Consider the following 6,585-nt stretch of genomic DNA (forward strand, 5'->3'; position numbering starts at 1 on the left):
TCCCTTTGGGTCACTACAGAAAAACAGCAGAGCTTAGCATCTCCCATTCACCCTACAGGACCTATGGGTCTGTCCAGGTAACTGAATCAAATCCTCTGACTGGCACTGGGAGATTACAAAATCCTTCAGCAAACAGAGGGACACCAATTCAGGCATGAAAAATAAATATGCTCAATTCAGGGCTCAAAGTTCAGCATATTAAAGCTTTCTGAGGTTTATAAAGAAAAATCAGCTTTTGCTGGCAATATTTACAATTTTGATAAGTATAGATGAATCCCTGTCACAAACTAAGACTAACATGTAGATAACCTAAGAGCAATGAGTTAAGATCCTGGTGCTCTCGTAAGTTTATAACCTTTGAAATTAAGCTGATCACTGACCTGATCTGAGTGTGAAGTCAAATGAGAAATGGTTCCCTTCTGAGAGAGAGCAGCAAACGCTGAATACTTCGGTCTGATCACTCAGCCATCAGCAGCCAGCTCTGGGGAAAGCACTGGTCTTGTCACCTTCTCCCTGCCAGTGTAGGTGACATTCGCTCAGTGAAGGCAAAGTTTCTTCAGTGTGTGCCTGCCTGTCCCCTGTGGCTGAAACTTGAAGCTTATGAGCTGAGCTGCTCAGCTGTGCCTCTAAATCGCTGCAAGGAGCTCATAGATGGATTTGGCTTCCTTGGGCTCACAGCTCTGGCTGCTTGCCTCCCTCCTTCCTCTATCTCTCTGTTCCTCCCCATCTCACTCCTTTGGGTTCCTCCCTCCACCATTTCCCTCCCTTGGGCCCTCCCATAAATTTACAACTTAAAAAAAAAAAAAGTCTGCCTGCCTTGTTCAGTGTATTATACACATAGACTCATGCCTTCTTTATCTGCCACACATTCCCCTAAATTCCATGTATGCACGCACAACTTAATCGATTAACAATCAGTGCCAATAACTGGTACTTAACAACCAATTAGAGGCACTAATCGGCTTTAATTAGAATTTAAACGCACAACTTTCTAGGCGTATTCTACAATGTGGTGCATGTAAATTCTAAAGTGCACAGTTGAAAAGTAAAAAAAAACAAACTATGTGCACTATTATGGAATACACCCGATCTGCACCTAACTTAGGCGCAGATATTTAGGCCTGGTTTTAGGTGTGCCTAAATTTGCAAGAACAGCATGTAGGCATATTCTATAAGCTATGCCTAACTTTAGGCGTAGTTTATAGACTCAGGTTAACCGTGTAGTTTTTCGGCGCTTAAGGCGCAATTTAAAGAATTTGGCCCATTATTCTTTACCTGACACAGAGATGAAGGGAACCAAAAATTAGGCAGTTGCAGCATTAAAATTGAACCAAACTGCAGCTTTGACACTCATTAATCAGCAAATGAAAAAAAATGGGAAAGTGTTCTGGATGCCGATCTGTAATTTATATTTCATTAAGGGGCCTGTTTACGAAGCAGCGCTAGCGTGGCAAGCAGTCGCTGAGGCATAGAAGGTTATCTTAATATTGGCACTTGTAGTTATCTTAATATCGGTACTTGACTGCCTCAGCGACTGCTTGCCACGTTAGCAGGAGCGCTTTCTCCAAAGTGATTCCTTCACTTCAGGAGTACGTTGCACTACATGTTTACACAACTTCACAAAGTTATTGATTTGAAGGACTTGACCCCTGAGGAAGGCTCTCCAGCAGAAACACAGCCCATGTTGGGTCTTTTTTATTGGGTCAGTTAAGGGGCGTAGCTAGGTATGGCCACGGGGGCATGAGCCCCCACAGATTTAGTCTTGGCCCCCTCCACTTTCGACCCCACTGCTGACCCTCCCCCGCCACTTTTGACCCCCCCCCCTGCCACCGCCACAAAGTACCTTTGCTTGAGGGGGTCCTCAACCCCTGCCAGCCTTAGTCTTTTTCAGCACCGGTCTCCGGCGCATTCGCTGATCTGTGCTGCGAGTCTTGAAGCCTCAACTCCTTTTGGAAAGGCAGATTGCCTCCCTTCGGGCCCTCCCTGTGTCTCACCCTCAGGGAAACTGGAAGTTACATCAGACGAGGGCAGGACACAGTGAGGGAAGGCTCAAAGGGAAGCGATCTGCCTTTTCAAACGGAGCTGAGGTGCTGCCGATTTTAATGCAGGGGTCCTGGTGGCAAACGTAGCCGAGGGCAGGCAGGTGAGACCAGGGACTGCAGGCTGCGGTGGGGGGGGGGGGGGGGGGGGAAGCCTTGCCCCGGGCCTAGCTTAGTCTCTCGGCGGCCCTATGCTAAAAATCAGGATTGTGGGAGCTGGGCATGACATGGGTGGGTGGAGGAGTGGCTGGCTATGACAGCTAGTGCATGGGTTACAGGTGGGTAAGAGGAACCATACCTCTGGGGAAGGAGGATAGACAGAGAGATCCAGTCCTAGATACAGTCCACAGCTGGGGAAAAGCCCAGCAGGATGCTTGCCTGGCAAGGGAGCAAACAAGCTGTAGCCCTGGGTTGTCCTGCTGGGTGGGATGGACTAGAGAGTAAAGAGCCAAGTGAACATTGAACAAGACTGAATCTGAGGGATTATCATCTGTTTATTGCCCCAGGATTGGCCCTGAAGGAATGAGAGTTAATGACTATTTAAACTGACCTGTTGCTGAAAGCTCCTGTTGATTTTGCTATTAGTAAAGTTCATCGTTTATTAAAAAGCAACCTTTGGAGTGAGAGTGGATTCTTTTGCGTACTATGTTCAAACGACAAAAGTGGTGGGAGAAAACCCCCAGCCCTGGCCTGCCCCCAACTCAATAGAGACCTTATGTTTTGTACACCCTGGTCTGGGTGCCTAACCTGAAGAGCTTAGGCAGCAACCTGTACTAATTGAGTGAGACCAGGGTTGCACATATAAATTTAGGACCACATATTCAGCAGTCCAAAATATCTGGATAATTAGGTTACAAATGCATAGAAAATGATCACCACATTAAATATTGCCTTACATAGACCCATGTGATGAATAAGTGAAGTAATTATGTTAAGAGCAGGAACATCAAAACAACCAATGAAATCCCACTTTAAAAAGGCAGCACCATTAACATATTAGGGTGTGCTTGTCTACTCTGTCCTCTTCTGTTCTTTTCTCTTTATGACTCTCTCCCACCTCTGGTTTTCTTTCCCTTTACTCTTCCTCTCCCCATCCTCCCCTAGTTCTGTTTCATTCTTGCCTACATCTTTCACCAATGTCTCCCACTATATTTTCCTTCCTCTCCATCATGGACTTCCCTTTTGTGTTACGTTGTCTATATTCCGGCCATTTACAAATCTCACAGTCTCGCTTTTTTTCTATTTCCATAGTTCTGTCATCCTCTTTTTATTGTTGTTCTCTCTCCATTCTGTGAATATTTTCTTTCCAGTTTCTCCTGCCTCCTTCCTGCTCATAAGTCTAACTGCTAGCCTTCATATCTAATTTCTAATGAGTTTTTTTTTTCAGAGCATGCAGCAGCCTTTCCACAGGGCTGCTATCTTCCGGCCCAGCTATGCATTCAGTGCATGCATGTACATTTGCATTCCCTGGGGTCTGATGTGGAGGATAAGAGATAGTTTACTTGCTATCTTTTTCCTCATTGTACAAATGCTACTCTGTGGAGCTATCAGTTTGTTTTTCTTTAAGCTTGCCCTCCTTCTAGAGCAGTAAGAGAGAAAAGAAAAGGCTGCTAGATGGACTTCTGAGAGCCAGACACTCCACCCAGGAGACCCCGAGGAACTATCCGCCTCCCCAACACCCTGGGAAGAGGAGCAAATAGAACACATTTAAATAAGTTTTCAATAAATGCATTTGTTTTATTTTGGATAATTTATATGTACTGTGTGTATCTGAGTTTAAAAAGCTTTGGACAAATTCCTGGAGGAAAAGTCCATAGTCTGCTATTGAGATAGACATAGGAAGCAACTGCTTGTCCTGGGATTTGTAGCATAGAGTGTTGCCACGATTTGGGTTTCTGGCAGGTACTTGTGACCTGGCTTGGCCACTGTTGGAAACAGGATACTGGGCTACATGGACCATTGATCTGACCCAGTATGGCTACTCTTATGTTCTTATCCTTGGGACAACATCCCAACTATTAAAAAAAGAATGTGCTTCTTTTCCAATCCCTCTTCTTCTCTGTCTCCCTCCATTCCTACTCCCTTTTCTCCCCTGCCTGGACAATCATATACACCCACAAATTTGCTTCCCTATTTAATATCTACATTTTCTAGGAAACTCCTTTAACATTCTAAGTCTGAATGTTTAGCCCGTTTCTAATCCAAGTATAAGGTAATGAAATATGAGGTGTACTTTTACGCTTTTGATAATTTTTTTAAAAGTTGATTTTATTATAGATACACATGAAACTTGCAAGATCAGACAGTAGCCAGGATTGAAGCTTTGTGAGTGGGCTGGGGCAGAGTTGGCACTTAACGCAGTTAAGTGCTGATATTCAGCACTGTTAAATGGCCAAATCAAACCATATCAGTCCAATCTTCATCCGGTTTCGCTTAGGTGGTTAAGTGCTGAATATCGCACTTAACCGCTTAAGAGACAGCCAGCTGCTCAATCCTGGACATTCAATGCCACTGCTCGGTTATAGACAGCATTGAATACCAGGGCATAATGCCAGCAGCGGCTAGAAAAAGCATTCACCGGCTTTGTAATGTTTTCTCTGACTCACTGTTTGCTGTAACAAGTGCTGTCTTCTACTTGTGATTTGTAATTATACATTTCAGATACGTAAAATGAAATAGTTTAAAAATAAAATAAAGGTCTAACCCTTGGATTCTGTATTGTGTGACTTAAGTTGCGTGTGCAAATCCAGTCGTATTCTGGATCTGTGCATGCAATTTAATTAGTTAAGCCAATAAGCACTGATAATTGGCAAAATAACAAACAATTATTGACACTAAATGCCAATAATTAGAATTTACGCGCACAACTGTCTAAGAGTATTCTATAAAGTGATGTGCGTAAATTCTAAGTTGCATAGTTGAAAATGGGGTGAGGCCATGAGCATGGAATGGGTGGGTTGCGGATGTTTCTACAATCTATGCAAGTTGCTGTAGAATACACCTGGTCCGATCCTAATTTAGGGATCGGCATTTACACCAATTTTTACTTGGAGGGGCATTTTCGAAAGAAACATCCAAGTTGGAATTGGACATCTTTGTAAAATGTCCAAATCCAGGGGCGGGGAAAACCGTATTTTCGAAAAAAGATGGACTTCCATCTTTCATTTCAAAAATACTGTCAGAGACGTCCAAATCCAAAGATGTCCTTAAATTTGAATGTCCCTGGATTTGGACGTCCCTAGACATGGACTTCTTTGACTTTCGGCGATTTTTGAAACCAAAGACGTCCATGTCAAAAACGTCCAAATGCAAGCCATTTTGACGTGGGAGGAACCAGCATTTCTAGTGCACTGGTCCCCCTGACATGCCAGGACACCAACCAGGCCCCCTAGGGGGCACTGCAGTGGACTTCATAAAATGCTACCAGGAACATAGCTCCCTTACCTTGTGTGCTGAGCCCCCCAAAACCCACTACCCACAACTGTACACCACTACCATAGTCCTTACAGGTGAAGGGGGGCACCTATATATGGGTACAGTGGATTTGTGGTGGGTTTTGGAGAGCTCGCTGTTTCCTCCACAAATGTAACAGGTAGGAGTGGTATGGGCCTGGGCCCGCCTGTCTGAAGTGCACTGCAGTACCCACTAAAACTGCTCCTGGGACCTTCATGCACTGTCATGGACCCGAGTATGACATCTGAGGCTGGCACGAAATATTTTTAAAGATGTTTTTTGAGGGTGGGAGGGGGTTAGTGACCACTGGGGGAGTAACGGGAGGTCATCCCCGATTCCCTCCGGTGGTCATCTGGTCATTTCGGGCACCTTTTTGTGCCTTATTCTTAAAAAAAAACACGTCCGGGTGAAAACATCCAAGTGTTCGTCAGGGACGTCCTTGCTTTTTTCGATTATGGGTCAAAGACGTCCAAGTATTAGGCACACCCAAGTCCCGCCTTTGCTACGCCTCCGACACGCCTCCTTGAAATTTGGATGTCCTTGTGACAGAGTGCAGTTGGAGACATCCAAAATCGAATTTCGATTATACCGATTTGGACGTCTCTGTGAGAAGGACGTCCATCTTCTGATTTATGTCGAAAGATGGACGTCCTTCTCTTTCGAAAATGAGCCTGTTGGTGTAACTGTCTGCGTCTACATTTATTTGTGAAGATGGACACTCGACATATACACTGCATAGAAACTTAGGCACATTCTATAAAGTATGCCTAAATTTAGGTGTACTTTATAGCATACACCTAGGTATATTTTGTTTCGGAACTGATTTTTTAGGCGTGATATATAGAATCTAGTCCCATATGTTTTAAAAAGCATCTTAAATCCTTTTAACACCTGTTACAATGACATGGCTGGGGCTGACTGCTGCCTCATCCTGGCACAATCTGGGCATGGACCCCCCGCTATTCTAAAACCAGCCCTGAGCATCAGCGGCCCTCCTCCGCTGCACTATGCTCCAAAATTTATGACACCTCTACCCCATAGAAGTAGTCTCCAAAGAACCCCTCAAGGTTCATTACTATCATGGTATGTGCAA

General features: G+C 44.5%; 1 protein-coding gene across 3 annotated transcripts in view; it reads right to left on the minus strand.

The window, feature by feature from the left end:
* Positions 1-689, minus strand: part of PPARG (peroxisome proliferator activated receptor gamma) — a 181,177-nt gene extending 180,488 nt beyond the window's left edge. For all 3 annotated transcript variants that reach the window (XM_030206997.1, XM_030207000.1, XM_030206999.1), the window contains exon 1: positions 381-689. The gene's annotated coding sequence lies outside the window, so the exon portion shown is untranslated. The remainder of the gene's footprint in view (positions 1-380) is intronic.
* Positions 690-6,585: the final 5,896 nt, after the last annotated feature.

This window comes from Microcaecilia unicolor, chromosome 6 (genome assembly GCF_901765095.1).
Source record: "Microcaecilia unicolor chromosome 6, aMicUni1.1, whole genome shotgun sequence".
NCBI lineage: Eukaryota > Metazoa > Chordata > Amphibia > Gymnophiona > Siphonopidae > Microcaecilia > Microcaecilia unicolor.